Source organism: Rhinichthys klamathensis, unplaced genomic scaffold (assembly GCF_029890125.1).
Source record: "Rhinichthys klamathensis goyatoka isolate OS25496 unplaced genomic scaffold, OSU_Roscu_1.1 h1tg000064l_1, whole genome shotgun sequence".
In the NCBI taxonomy this organism is placed as follows: Eukaryota; Metazoa; Chordata; class Actinopteri; order Cypriniformes; family Leuciscidae; genus Rhinichthys; species Rhinichthys klamathensis.
This window is the reverse complement of record NW_026606607.1, coordinates 2,282,266-2,299,309: the sequence shown is the minus strand read 5'-3', so window position 1 is coordinate 2,299,309 and position 17,044 is coordinate 2,282,266.

Below are 17,044 nucleotides of genomic sequence, written 5' to 3'. Positions count from 1 at the left end.
AATATCATAGAATCACCTTTTTGATCTCACAGGAGAAGTGGCATGTGACTGTGAGCAACATTGTAGATTTTGTAACCAAAAAAACTGATTTTCAGGAGAGAAAAAGATTCCATATCAATCATTGTATTACTACCCCTATTTGACTTGCATAATCTAGCTATTTCTCTAGTTTAATTTGATGCTTTGCATTCACGCTAACTTCAAATATGCTAAAATTAAAAAAAGTTACCAACCTCTTATGATAATTATGATAATATGAATCGTTTTTTTGTTTCACATTGAGGGATTTATGTGGTAGCCTAAATATGTTTCCATCATAGTTTATGCACTTCTTTTTATAAAACATTATCCAGCTCAATTGAGCACATACGATTATTTGTGCGCATTTTTTAGCGTTTTTTTTTAGGTGGATGGCAACATAGTGACAAGAACTGTTATGTGACAGGAATACAGTAGCCACACAAACAGCTATTGTTTTTGTGCTAAATCCTTAAAGAAATACAATACATTGTTTTTTTGTTACTTTGAATTGTTCACTTTTTTCAAAACCAATTATTCTTTGTTCTTCAATGACATTCTTGAATAAATTTAGATTGTGTGTGGATCTATTTCAGCAAATGACCTCTCAGTAACATCTCTCCCCAGCCTGTTACAGCTCACCCCAGTAGTGAGGTCGGGTGTCACAATGGAACTCTTTGTGTTTGACATTAACTCACTTAATCTGAGATGAAAAAATAGGGTTGTCACAGATGAGGGCATTATATTTTCTCATTGAAATCTTTATTTTATTATTATTTTACATTTTCATTTAAAAAAGCTTACAGCCACGGATCTTAACATCACTCGAATAGATTTCAAACAGAAAGTCTCAATTTAGTAGGCCTACTCTGAATTCTTAATGGGGACATAATTGTTTTGAGAGAGAGAGAGAGAGAGAGAGAGAGAGAGAGAGAGAGAGGGAGAGGGAGAGGGAGAGAGAGAGAGGGGGGGGGGGGAGAGAGGGAGGGAGAGAGAGAGAGATGTATCCAGTAATCACTGTGATTGGGCCATCTCGACAATCGGTGAGAAAAGTAACATGTACCACGCGACAACTCCTCTTACGTGATAGGACACTGGCAGGTGCTGCTAAATAATAGCAAGGACACGTTTAATAAAAAATACCCATATGAATAAATAAAAAAAAATTATAGATTCTCCAGTAAATTTGCAAGATACTCCGGTGTACGTTGAACAGCTTTTTTATTCAGTTATTTTATATAATGAAATACAATTGTGTTAATACAGAAGATAGTCCAAGATCCATCTCATGTGGTTTATTCAAACTTAATTTAATTTAATAGTCATGTCACAACTATTAAGCTCTACATCTACTGAATGACACATGGGCGGTGGGGTGGGGAGGGGTGGGGAGAGGAGGGGAAGGGGGTAGCACAACTCTGGGTTTATTCTTGTGTTAAAGATATATTCAAATATAATGCAAGTTATATTAAAATATTCCATCTAAATAATATAAATACTTTAGTCTTATGTTAGTTACATAACTCATCAGGTGAATAAAACAGTCACTTCAATGATGCAGATATTTTACCACAGGTTGACATATTAGCTGCATTGAAGTCTCATACATTATTATGCTGACCAAAAATGTTACATTGTAATTGCAGTTTCTCTGCATGCTTCATGATGTCATACACACATAATCAGATTTCACATTGTCATGCATATTTTGAAATGGTCAGTAAAACGGTGAGGTTTTTGTATGGCAAAATACTGGCAGGAAAATTATCTGACGACTGCTATTTGACATTAAATAAAATTGCTGGTCTTGCATCATTTATGTTCTTACTTCTCGACTTATAATTATCATAATATAGGCTAACAAAGATATCTTCCAATCGTTGAAAGTAGATATACCATACGGCTTCTGTCAAGATGATTTATGACCCTATGATTGACAGGTGGGCGGGGCTAACCTTTGACCTTCCGGAGTGTGTTCCGGAGGTCCCTTTGATCTAGGGATGACCCTTTGACCTATCGATCGATCAAGTTGACAGTTGTGTTTGATCCGGGGTATGCCGGCTGTCTTTGATGTGGGTGTATAATAATTTATTTTGACAGTTGTCTTTGCCCTATTGCCCTTTCTATTATACGTCAAGTTGACAGTTGTGTTTGATCTGGATATGCCAGTTGTCTTTGATGCGGGTGTATAATCATTTATTTTGACAGTTGTCTTTGATCCGGAGGTATTATAGAATAAAACATTGAAGCGGTGTGCAATAAATAAAATCATCTTACTTTATCAGACGTTCCCCAAAGATGTTCCTCCGACTCCCTCTCTCTCACCGGCCTTTTTTCATGACAGCCATGGTCACTGCATCTGTGTGTGTGTGTGTGTGTGTGTGTGGGTGTGTTACATGATACCCTCCGCATTCCTGAAGACACTGTGGAAGTGAGAAAATATCAGCCACTAGCTAAATGAACAACATTCCTCTTTTAAAAGTATATTAATAAAATGCTTTTATCTTTCATTGTAAAATAAATAACTGAAATGTACTGATCCAATTATTTTAGATAAAAAAATAAATAAAATGCTTTTCTCATTCATTGTAAAATAAATAACTAAATGTACTGATCCAATTATTTTAGATAAAAAATCACCCCGCATGTTTTATAGATTAGAAGAAAACATACAGGTTGCTAACGGGTGACAAAAAATAAAACCATCTTACTTTCCCGGCTGTCCCGAGATGTTGAATCATTTAAAGATCCCAGATTGTTTTCTCTCTCACAGCGAGTCTGTGGCTGACCAGCACCTTTTGGTCTTCTATGTATGTGCGTGTGTGTGTGTGTGTGAGTAAGTGAGACGCCACCCCATTCCTGCACTCTTGCTGGGACAGTGAGAAAATATCTCACACTGGCTAGAGTTGAAACCATTCAGTTCTTTCAAATGATATAAATGAAATTACAAATATTTCACACCAAACCAATTATTTTAGATAAACAAATAAATAAAATGCTTTTCTCATTCATTGTAAAATAACTAACTAAATGTACTGATCCAATTATTTTAGATAAAAATCATCCGGCATGTTTTATAGATTAGAAGAAAACATACAGGTTGCTAACGGTTCACAAAATAAAACCATCTTACTTTTTCACCGAGTTGAAGAAGTAGTTCCTAAGATGTCCATACAATATGAATGGTTTACAAAAGATGTAAAAGATGAGTTTAAAGTTGTCCCCCAGTGATTCTCTCTCCCCCACGCTTGACCAGAGTGGTGTGTGTGTGTGTGTGTGTGTGTGTGTGTGTGTGTGTGTGTGTGTGTGTGTGTGTGTGTGTGTGTGTGTGTGTGTCTATGTGTGTATGTGTAAGAAATGGGTGATATCATCGGCAATAAATTACTTTAGACCTCTCTAAGTCACAGGGGCCCGGGACGCACGCTTCTCTGTGTGTGTGTGTGTGTGTGTGTGTGTGTTACATGATACCCCTTAAGTGAGGACAATATGTATCATATATTTCACACTAAAGTTGAAAAACATCATGCTCTATATAAATGAAATGGTTAAAATTTACATCTAGTAATTTACAAATATATTATTTCACACTAACTTAAGTTGAACAACATTCTTCATTTAAAAGTATATTAATAAAATGCTTTTATCGTTCATTTTTTAAATAAATAACTAAAGTTATTATTTTAGATAAAAATCATCCGACATGTTTTATAGATTAGAAGAATACATACAGGTTATGAACGGGTGTCAAAAATAAAATCATCTTACTTTTTTCAGCCGGTTGATGAAGTAGTTCCTAAGATGTCCATACATTTAAAGTTGAAAAGATCCCACAAGTAATTATCTCTCCCCCTCGCTTGACAGGCATGCATTGTCTGTGTGTGTGTGTGTGTGTGTGGGTGTGTGTGTCTGTGTGTGTGTGTGTGTGTGTGTGTGTGTGTGTGTGTGTGTGTGTGTGTGTCTTTTCAGCGGTCAGAACGAGACATTGCATGTGTTCGATTAGTGTTAATCTTATTTCATAGTATAATCATTAAAAGTTTAAATTATATCTTTTAAAAATACAAGATGTTTTAAATTAAATTAAATTAATTCATAAAACAAATATGCTACATCGTGGAAAAACTTGACTATATTTTTTATTTATCAGGGTACATGTAAAGAACTTTGAAATTTGGGGCTCTCACAAGTCATCTCACACATTGTGTGAAATGTTCAATAATTCCTCAAGTAGTATCTGTGCAAAAATCACCACATAGGTCTATCTTTAGTGCGAGAGCACCAATGAAGACATCTAGAATCTGTGATGCCTCAGGCCAGCCCCCATTAGCTTCAGGATATAGGGTGACAGAGCAGATGAGTCTCTGTGCATCGTGTAATGTTAGTCTGCTAAACACCTTTCCAGAGCCAAAATTTTGTTCGTACTAAGATTATTTCAAATCATAATCGTAAAAGTTTCAATATTTTAAAATGAAAAGATGGTTTAAATGAACTCTTTATAGTTTTAATACATTCGTATCTTCTATTTATCTTTTAGAAGATTACTGTAAGGATTTTGTTTAACGGTGACCTAAAGTATAATTTTTATTAATATAGCCATAATGATTTTTGTACTGTATCAGCATATTCTACCGTGTACACCTGAAAACTGCATTTTTACATTTTCAAAATAAATAAGTAATTTAATATAATTTCTAAGCTGTTTTGCGGCTCCATAAAATCTCTATTTTAAAATTAAATTATTATAAATAAAGTATATAACTCAATGAATAATAACACATATGCTACTAAAATGTATTCATACAAATTAAACATAGTTTTATCTTAATTAATATATTTATAAATATATATAAATTATATCTATAATTATAAAAAAACTCCTTACATTTTCATAGAACTGAAGAAGTAGTAGAATCTAGATCTATGCAATGATAAAAAACAAGCCAAAAAGCAAATAGTTTAAGTTGTGATAAACAAACAAAGCCCTCCCAGATCCTTCAGTGATAAACTACTGGGTGAGATGAAGCTTCAGACCCGCACAGAGACGGAGGAGTTACAGGCCAGATGAGCCTCTGGGGCACAATTATGTCACAGCGTATGCAATGCTAGTCTGCTTTTCAGAGGTTTATTCAAATTAAATTCATTTAAAAGTATAATCTTAAAAGTTTAAATTAGATCTTTTAAAATTAAAAGACTGTCTAAATCAAATCTTAATCATATCTTCTATTTATCTTCTTAGAAGACTTCTGTATGATATAAATGATTTGCATAAAGCTATTATTTTTACTAAACATCGTTTGTTCAAAAAATCAAATAAAAATGTTATAAATCAAGAACTGTCCTTTGGCGTCTTAGATCTTATTTCAAATAGCATGCGACATGAAACATGTTGTCAAAGTTTGTCACAATGTTTTTGTTTTAAAAGAAATCCCAGGACTCTACATTGCTCTTATTTAGATTAAGTTGTATCATTTAGAAAATCACCACACATTTTCAGAGACGCTGCATAAGTAAAGTTTGTCTTGTATTTATTTAATTTAATATTTAATTTTACTCGTCTTAATTCAAAGCATGATCTTACTTTTTCTGCTGTAGCTATGACCTATTGTACGTATAAGATATATCATATTTACTTTTCTTGCATCTCTCAAACTATCCTTATTCATTGTGGAAGCACGCAGGGTGAAACCCTTCACTGAGAATATACTATCGGTTATCTACTCAAAATATATGTAGAATTTTCAAATGTTATCATTTGTCGATGCGACAGGCTGTCTGTTGGCCGCATGAACAGACTTTGGGGAGAGCTGATGAGACTATAGCAGAAAGCATGCCCCTTTGACCTCCTCGATTCAAACGAATAGTGCTCTCTAGCGCCACGCTTTTTCAAATGCGTGTTGCAACTACGGTAACCGTTATGTGCCAAGAGGCTACGACATGTCATCCAATAGCACTTCATCGAGTTTAACTATACACGTTCTACCGCTATGCTGCCTATTTAATGAATTACACAACCACGGAATGAAAAAGCTTGTAATTTAGACCGTAACATTGACTTACCTGTCGAGAAGAAAGCAGGCAACTTCTCCTTCATTAGCTCTATCCACCTGGGAAAAGCTATCCCGATATTTACCCTCGTTTTGAATTTGCCGGACACGTTTCACTTTAAATAAATTTTTTTTAAGCTTTATTATGGCTACGAGGATTGGATTATGAAGTGCCGTGCAGTCTTTCAAATTTGCCGGGGGAGTGACAAGCGCCTCTCACTGACCTCCTTGTGTCCGTTTCAGATGGTTTCAGTCAGCCGGCTCTGAACGAAAACGTGTTGTAGAAACGCGTTGAGGTAGCCTAGTGCTTTTTGTACCTCTCCGCTATTATAGTTTTTTCAAGATGGCGAAACGACATGGAGGCCACCATGGACTTACCCGTCAGAACTTTGGCAGAGCTAATTTTACACCAATGAGATCATATTTATTAATAAAGACATTGATTTTAGCTATTAAAATACTTTTTAAAAAACTACTGTACCTTTAATTTCAGATGTGTAAATTACAAAACTTTCAATTTTACAATTACATTTTTCAACCGAGTGAATCTACACATGGGAGATCTTCAGAAGTCATAACTTCAGGGGTTGATGGGGGTCCTGAGAATATTTAATTCCCCTTAAAACCAAAGATTAAGTTTAATGACACTAGTTTGCAACGGTCCCCCCAAAACCAAATACTTTATACGATTTGTATCACACTTTTCAAAGGGTAATCTTACTTTAAAGTTTGAACAAAAATGTAAAAGCACTTCTTCATGTTTGCTGTGTTCTGACACAATGTCATTAATTGGTACTTTTTTCCTTTAAACTTCTTTTTAAAATATACTTTTCTTATTTATACAAAGGTTCAATGTCAATTAATTTCCTAGCAAGTATAAAGTAAAAAATATTATATATGATATGTCTGATGCAATGTTTTTGCAAAAGAAATATGTGCTGCAAAACTCCAAACAGTTCAGCTCACAATGACGGCATTAAGGATGGCCGAAAACGTGCGTAAGGTGGTTTTCCAGATTTTCCACCAAAAAATCAAATACTGTATTAACCTTTTCAAAGATTAATCTAGCTTTTAAAGTTAGAATAAAAAACCAAACATATCTTCATACCTGTTGTGTTCTGACACAAGTCCATTAACCGGTTCTTTTATAAATTTACTTTCTACAAATATCAGCCTGATAAATATGTACTTAATACACGATTAAACGAGGCAATCATGCTACCAAATACGTCTGACACAATGTTTTTAAGAAAAAGCAGTGTTTAAAACCAGATGATTTTTCTTTTTGACAGACCTACAGAAACGCATGTTGATTACTACGTTTCAGGCATAGTGCAAACAATTAGATATTCTCCTGCTTAGTATGTGTGTAAATAGTTACGCTTAAATGTTTGGGTGTATTTTGTCACACCATGGCGATGCACAGTACCACACTCTAGCCTATGGACTAACTTTAAAACATATTCTTTATACAGGAATCACACGCGTCCAAAACATCCATGTAAGATTCAACAGACCAAATCACTAAGAAAAGCACCGTTTATAATAATAAATACACAAAAGTTCGCAAATTATGGTTTTATTACTATTCAGATAGCAGACGACACTGGTTCACATTTTGAATGTGTGTCTGTTTTAGGTGAAGACTTTTCTTTGAGAGCCGTCAACATTCAGTGTTTATAGGAATAAATGACCATTAATAATTTAAGTGTTTGTACTCTGAACTATTTCTGTTTGAGAATGTTTGACTAAATTGCAACTTTCCCTCTATCTACGATGTGGAATCACACAAAGTATTAACGTGTTGTTAATATAAGCAAGTATTACTTAAGTTACTTACTTACAAGTAAGTATTAACACGAAAAGTAAGCGCATGCTGTTTTACACGTAAACTATTACAACGGAATCGCATCTGACTATTGCACTGAGAGAGGCGTATTCATTAAGACAAAGTTTGGTGTTTAAAATTAAAATTGCACAAAAGTAAATGCTAGAGGTCAACTTGCTAAAAAGTAAATTCAGCGTGAGCCATTTAAAACAAATACGAAAAGCCATTCGTGAGCAGTTTTGAATGTTTGTAATTGACATCATGTTTCTTTTTGTTTTTGTACAGTTTGCAAAAACTATAGTCTACGAACGTCGTCAAACATAGGAATTTATGAAAAACATGAACCAGATATTTCTACATGAGATATTTCTTTTAGAACATCTACCTGCTACGTCTACGAAACATCGACATGAAAGATGAGTATTGCTGTTACCCATAAAACTTTTACGTTTCAAACTCGTCTAACTATTGCCCATTTCACAGCACAGTCATAGATACATCGTTATGTTGTGTATGTCGCTAAACAACGGTTAAGCTAATGAATTACCGTTGATAAGCGGTATTTTTACCTGTAGGCATAGGTCTTTTAGGCCTGATCCAGAAAACAGACGTTGTGTTTTATGTCTTAATAATTGTTCTTCTTTTTATGAAAACATATCGTAAATATCAATTGTTAGATAAATTATATCTAACTATCAACAGTTATATGTGAAACACGCTCAGTCGCATTAGAGTCGGATTCTTGTTTATATTGAACATTGTTATTGAACCGCTAGTGTTCTTAAATTGTTTACCACAGTTTCATTTTAACAACACTATCGTAACACTTATCGTATTTTGTACGGTGTTTTCTTTACACTTTCACCCCATGGATATTCGTTTCCAACAGTTAGCTGTAATGTTAGTGAACTCTAGGCCTTCTCTTTTTCAAATACGACAGTATTTGCATGAATTGGCTTAATTTAATAAAATGATGGTTTAAACCGCATTATATTATTATACCATACTAGTTTTTAAATTGCGCTTAATTTTATATTTTAACCCTTTATGTGAATATAGAATACCGCACAAGGATCTCTGAAATATTTTTTCGTGTAAAACATCTATGTAGATCTATTTATGTTTCTACCAGGGACCCTCAAAATCTGGGCATACAACAAAACACAGTACATTATCAGAAAATTACTTTTGTCGCTTTTTCTGAATAATCTCACCAAGTGCGGGTGCTTGATAACTATTATCAAGCGGTAATGATGTGTTTTACGTGATATTGATATCACGTTTTAATTTCAACTCAATACATTTGAATGCGCTAAAGGTCTATAACTGAACGTCTTAAGATTTGGTAAAAGTTAACTTAAAATCTGCGCAAAATACTAGGTGGCTTTAATCCTATATAGCTGTTTACGACGTCATGATGACGACGCCCCTATACAACTCCTCCAGCGGGGCGAGGGCGGACCACTATCAGTTGTCCTGATAAACTCTACACAGAGCCGAGCATCAGTTATCGCACACAACCCGTGGGTCTAGCTCTAATAGTCGCGGACTGCTGTGCTACTGCAACATCGATCAAAAGTCGAAGGAACCTTGTCTGGTTGTTACACGGACTGTCAAAGGCCGCTTCAACCTTCCTGTTTGTCAGACGCAAACTTCTTTGACTCACACTTCTAACCCAAAAACTGTGTTAACGTACAACGCCTGGACGATTGTACTGTAAGGACCTCCAGGAGATTACAGAATCTTTCATCATCGAAAAGGGGACCGAAAAAATCTAAAAACTTCAGAAATGGCGACGCAAAAGCTGATGGAGAGCGACTCCCCGTTGAGTTCTGTCGTAGCGGGGGCACTGCGTCATCCGGCGTGTGAGTGCGGCACGGGGAAAGAGTGTCGTTTAAGAGCTACGCAAGACTCTATGTTTAAAGATCATTTTAGAGGCCCGATGGTTAGCTTGATGCACAGGATCATCGAGGCTGCGTGTGATGACAACAACGCATGCGAGAGGGATACCAAACGTGTGAAAAATCTCAAAAAAGAAATGGATGTCATAAGAGGGTTGGTTGGATCTTGGACAGATGTTACGCCCATGTTTATAAACGGCAAAGAACTGGTCGGCGTAATCCTCAGAAAAGTTCTGGATGTGATGCATGAATCTTGTGAGGAATTTGAAGTCGACGAACTACTCTGTATGTGTACGTTTGTAACAGATCTCTGTGTGTCACTGTTGTCAAAAAATGTAAAAACAGATGCTGATGAAATAGTTGAAAGTCTGGTCAACTATGCCCTAGAGAAAAACTTGATTGCGTGCCGCGACTTTTTATTATTGCTCGATCACCTGTAAATGTCGTTATTGTTTTACTTTACTATGTTGAAATAAAAAATTATTTTCTGATCATGTCCGAGCTCATAACTTATTCTATAGGATTATATATATATATATATATACTGTATATATTATATATTAGAAAGTAGCTAGGACATATTTTGCGCAGGTTTTAAGTTAACTTTTACCAAATCTTAAGACGTTCAGTTATAGACCTTTAGCGCATTCAAATGTATTGAGTTGAAATTAAAACGTGATATCAATATCACGTAAAACACATCATTACCGCTTGATAATAGTTATCAAGCACCCGCACTTGGTGAGATTATTCAGAAAAAGCGACAAAAGTAATTTTCTGATAATGTACTGTGTTTTGTTGTATGCCCAGATTTTGAGGGTCCCTGGTAGAAACATAAATAGATCTACATAGATGTTTTACACGAAAAAATATTTCAGAGATCCTTGTGCGGTATTCTATATTCACATAAAGGGTTAAAATATAAAATTAAGCGCAATTTAAAAACTAGTATGGTATAATAATATAATGCGGTTTAAACCATCATTTTATTAAATTAAGCCAATTCATGCAAATACTGTCGTATTTGAAAAAGAGAAGGCCTAGAGTTCACTAACATTACAGCTAACTGTAGGAAACGAATATCCATGGGGTGAAAGTGTAAAGAAAACACCGTACAAAATACGATAAGTGTTACGATAGTGTTGTTAAAATGAAACTGTGGTAAACAATTTAAGAACACTAGCGGTTCAATAACAATGTTCAATATAAACAAGAATCCGACTCTAATGCGACTGAGCGTGTTTCACATATAACTGTTGATAGTTAGATATAATTTATCTAACAATTGATATTTACGATATGTTTTCATAAAAAGAAGAACAATTATTAAGACATAAAACACAACGTCTGTTTTCTGGATCAGGCCTAAAAGACCTATGCCTACAGGTAAAAATACCGCTTATCAACGGTAATTCATTAGCTTAACCGTTGTTTAGCGACATACACAACATAACGATGTATCTATGACTGTGCTGTGAAATGGGCAATAGTTAGACGAGTTTGAAACGTAAAAGTTTTATGGGTAACAGCAATACTCATCTTTCATGTCGATGTTTCGTAGACGTAGCAGGTAGATGTTCTAAAAGAAATATCTCATGTAGAAATATCTGGTTCATGTTTTTCATAAATTCCTATGTTTGACGACGTTCGTAGACTATAGTTTTTGCAAACTGTACAAAAACAAAAAGAAACATGATGTCAATTACAAACATTCAAAACTGCTCACGAATGGCTTTTCGTATTTGTTTTAAATGGCTCACGCTGAATTTACTTTTTAGCAAGTTGACCTCTAGCATTTACTTTTGTGCAATTTTAATTTTAAACACCAAACTTTGTCTTAATGAATACGCCTCTCTCAGTGCAATAGTCAGATGCGATTCCGTTGTAATAGTTTACGTGTAAAACAGCATGCGCTTACTTTTCGTGTTAATACTTACTTGTAAGTAAGTAACTTAAGTAATACTTGCTTATATTAACAACACGTTAATACTTTGTGTGATTCCACATCGTAGATAGAGGGAAAGTTGCAATTTAGTCAAACATTCTCAAACAGAAATAGTTCAGAGTACAAACACTTAAATTATTAATGGTCATTTATTCCTATAAACACTGAATGTTGACGGCTCTCAAAGAAAAGTCTTCACCTAAAACAGACACACATTCAAAATGTGAACCAGTGTCGTCTGCTATCTGAATAGTAATAAAACCATAATTTGCGAACTTTTGTGTATTTATTATTATAAACGGTGCTTTTCTTAGTGATTTGGTCTGTTGAATCTTACATGGATGTTTTGGACGCGTGTGATTCCTGTATAAAGAATATGTTTTAAAGTTAGTCCATAGGCTAGAGTGTGGTACTGTGCATCGCCATGGTGTGACAAAATACACCCAAACATTTAAGCGTAACTATTTACACACATACTAAGCAGGAGAATATCTAATTGTTTGCACTATGCCTGAAACGTAGTAATCAACATGCGTTTCTGTAGGTCTGTCAAAAAGAAAAATCATCTGGTTTTAAACACTGCTTTTTCTTAAAAACATTGTGTCAGACGTATTTGGTAGCATGATTGCCTCGTTTAATCGTGTATTAAGTACATATTTATCAGGCTGATATTTGTAGAAAGTAAATTTATAAAAGAACCGGTTAATGGACTTGTGTCAGAACACAACAGGTATGAAGATATGTTTGGTTTTTTATTCTAACTTTAAAAGCTAGATTAATCTTTGAAAAGGTTAATACAGTATTTGATTTTTTGGTGGAAAATCTGGAAAACCACCTTACGCACGTTTTCGGCCATCCTTAATGCCGTCATTGTGAGCTGAACTGTTTGGAGTTTTGCAGCACATATTTCTTTTGCAAAAACATTGCATCAGACATATCATATATAATATTTTTTACTTTATACTTGCTAGGAAATTAATTGACATTGAACCTTTGTATAAATAAGAAAAGTATATTTTAAAAAGAAGTTTAAAGGAAAAAAGTACCAATTAATGACATTGTGTCAGAACACAGCAAACATGAAGAAGTGCTTTTACATTTTTGTTCAAACTTTAAAGTAAGATTACCCTTTGAAAAGTGTGATACAAATCGTATAAAGTATTTGGTTTTGGGGGGACCGTTGCAAACTAGTGTCATTAAACTTAATCTTTGGTTTTAAGGGGAATTAAATATTCTCAGGACCCCCATCAACCCCTGAAGTTATGACTTCTGAAGATCTCCCATGTGTAGATTCACTCGGTTGAAAAATGTAATTGTAAAATTGAAAGTTTTGTAATTTACACATCTGAAATTAAAGGTACAGTAGTTTTTTAAAAAGTATTTTAATAGCTAAAATCAATGTCTTTATTAATAAATATGATCTCATTGGTGTAAAATTAGCTCTGCCAAAGTTCTGACGGGTAAGTCCATGGTGGCCTCCATGTCGTTTCGCCATCTTGAAAAAACTATAATAGCGGAGAGGTACAAAAAGCACTAGGCTACCTCAACGCGTTTCTACAACACGTTTTCGTTCAGAGCCGGCTGACTGAAACCATCTGAAACGGACACAAGGAGGTCAGTGAGAGGCGCTTGTCACTCCCCCGGCAAATTTGAAAGACTGCACGGCACTTCATAATCCAATCCTCGTAGCCATAATAAAGCTTAAAAAAAATTTATTTAAAGTGAAACGTGTCCGGCAAATTCAAAACGAGGGTAAATATCGGGATAGCTTTTCCCAGGTGGATAGAGCTAATGAAGGAGAAGTTGCCTGCTTTCTTCTCGACAGGTAAGTCAATGTTACGGTCTAAATTACAAGCTTTTTCATTCCGTGGTTGTGTAATTCATTAAATAGGCAGCATAGCGGTAGAACGTGTATAGTTAAACTCGATGAAGTGCTATTGGATGACATGTCGTAGCCTCTTGGCACATAACGGTTACCGTAGTTGCAACACGCATTTGAAAAAGCGTGGCGCTAGAGAGCACTATTCGTTTGAATCGAGGAGGTCAAAGGGGCATGCTTTCTGCTATAGTCTCATCAGCTCTCCCCAAAGTCTGTTCATGCGGCCAACAGACAGCCTGTCGCATCGACAAATGATAACATTTGAAAATTCTACATATATTTTGAGTAGATAACCGATAGTATATTCTCAGTGAAGGGTTTCACCCTGCGTGCTTCCACAATGAATAAGGATAGTTTGAGAGATGCAAGAAAAGTAAATATGATATATCTTATACGTACAATAGGTCATAGCTACAGCAGAAAAAGTAAGATCATGCTTTGAATTAAGACGAGTAAAATTAAATATTAAATTAAATAAATACAAGACAAACTTTACTTATGCAGCGTCTCTGAAAATGTGTGGTGATTTTCTAAATGATACAACTTAATCTAAATAAGAGCAATGTAGAGTCCTGGGATTTCTTTTAAAACAAAAACATTGTGACAAACTTTGACAACATGTTTCATGTCGCATGCTATTTGAAATAAGATCTAAGACGCCAAAGGACAGTTCTTGATTTATAACATTTTTATTTGATTTTTTGAACAAACGATGTTTAGTAAAAATAATAGCTTTATGCAAATCATTTATATCATACAGAAGTCTTCTAAGAAGATAAATAGAAGATATGATTAAGATTTGATTTAGACAGTCTTTTAATTTTAAAAGATCTAATTTAAACTTTTAAGATTATACTTTTAAATGAATTTAATTTGAATAAACCTCTGAAAAGCAGACTAGCATTGCATACGCTGTGACATAATTGTGCCCCAGAGGCTCATCTGGCCTGTAACTCCTCCGTCTCTGTGCGGGTCTGAAGCTTCATCTCACCCAGTAGTTTATCACTGAAGGATCTGGGAGGGCTTTGTTTGTTTATCACAACTTAAACTATTTGCTTTTTGGCTTGTTTTTTATCATTGCATAGATCTAGATTCTACTACTTCTTCAGTTCTATGAAAATGTAAGGAGTTTTTTTATAATTATAGATATAATTTATATATATTTATAAATATATTAATTAAGATAAAACTATGTTTAATTTGTATGAATACATTTTAGTAGCATATGTGTTATTATTCATTGAGTTATATACTTTATTTATAATAATTTAATTTTAAAATAGAGATTTTATGGAGCCGCAAAACAGCTTAGAAATTATATTAAATTACTTATTTATTTTGAAAATGTAAAAATGCAGTTTTCAGGTGTACACGGTAGAATATGCTGATACAGTACAAAAATCATTATGGCTATATTAATAAAAATTATACTTTAGGTCACCGTTAAACAAAATCCTTACAGTAATCTTCTAAAAGATAAATAGAAGATACGAATGTATTAAAACTATAAAGAGTTCATTTAAACCATCTTTTCATTTTAAAATATTGAAACTTTTACGATTATGATTTGAAATAATCTTAGTACGAACAAAATTTTGGCTCTGGAAAGGTGTTTAGCAGACTAACATTACACGATGCACAGAGACTCATCTGCTCTGTCACCCTATATCCTGAAGCTAATGGGGGCTGGCCTGAGGCATCACAGATTCTAGATGTCTTCATTGGTGCTCTCGCACTAAAGATAGACCTATGTGGTGATTTTTGCACAGATACTACTTGAGGAATTATTGAACATTTCACACAATGTGTGAGATGACTTGTGAGAGCCCCAAATTTCAAAGTTCTTTACATGTACCCTGATAAATAAAAAATATAGTCAAGTTTTTCCACGATGTAGCATATTTGTTTTATGAATTAATTTAATTTAATTTAAAACATCTTGTATTTTTAAAAGATATAATTTAAACTTTTAATGATTATACTATGAAATAAGATTAACACTAATCGAACACATGCAATGTCTCGTTCTGACCGCTGAAAAGACACACACACACACACACACACACACACACACACACACACACACACACAGACACACACACCCACACACACACACACACACACAGACAATGCATGCCTGTCAAGCGAGGGGGAGAGATAATTACTTGTGGGATCTTTTCAACTTTAAATGTATGGACATCTTAGGAACTACTTCATCAACCGGCTGAAAAAAGTAAGATGATTTTATTTTTGACACCCGTTCATAACCTGTATGTATTCTTCTAATCTATAAAACATGTCGGATGATTTTTATCTAAAATAATAACTTTAGTTATTTATTTAAAAAATGAACGATAAAAGCATTTTATTAATATACTTTTAAATGAAGAATGTTGTTCAACTTAAGTTAGTGTGAAATAATATATTTGTAAATTACTAGATGTAAATTTTAACCATTTCATTTATATAGAGCATGATGTTTTTCAACTTTAGTGTGAAATATATGATACATATTGTCCTCACTTAAGGGGTATCATGTAACACACACACACACACACACACACACACAGAGAAGCGTGCGTCCCGGGCCCCTGTGACTTAGAGAGGTCTAAAGTAATTTATTGCCGATGATATCACCCATTTCTTACACATACACACATAGACACACACACACACACACACACACACACACACACACACACACACACACACACACACACACACACACACACACACACACACCACTCTGGTCAAGCGTGGGGGAGAGAGAATCACTGGGGGACAACTTTAAACTCATCTTTTACATCTTTTGTAAACCATTCATATTGTATGGACATCTTAGGAACTACTTCTTCAACTCGGTGAAAAAGTAAGATGGTTTTATTTTGTGAACCGTTAGCAACCTGTATGTTTTCTTCTAATCTATAAAACATGCCGGATGATTTTTATCTAAAATAATTGGATCAGTACATTTAGTTAGTTATTTTACAATGAATGAGAAAAGCATTTTATTTATTTGTTTATCTAAAATAATTGGTTTGGTGTGAAATATTTGTAATTTCATTTATATCATTTGAAAGAACTGAATGGTTTCAACTCTAGCCAGTGTGAGATATTTTCTCACTGTCCCAGCAAGAGTGCAGGAATGGGGTGGCGTCTCACTTACTCACACACACACACACACGCACATACATAGAAGACCAAAAGGTGCTGGTCAGCCACAGACTCGCTGTGAGAGAGAAAACAATCTGGGATCTTTAAATGATTCAACATCTCGGGACAGCCGGGAAAGTAAGATGGTTTTATTTTTTGTCACCCGTTAGCAACCTGTATGTTTTCTTCTAATCTATAAAACATGCGGGGTGATTTTTTATCTAAAATAATTGGATCAGTACATTTAGTTATTTATTTTACAATGAATGAGAAAAGCAT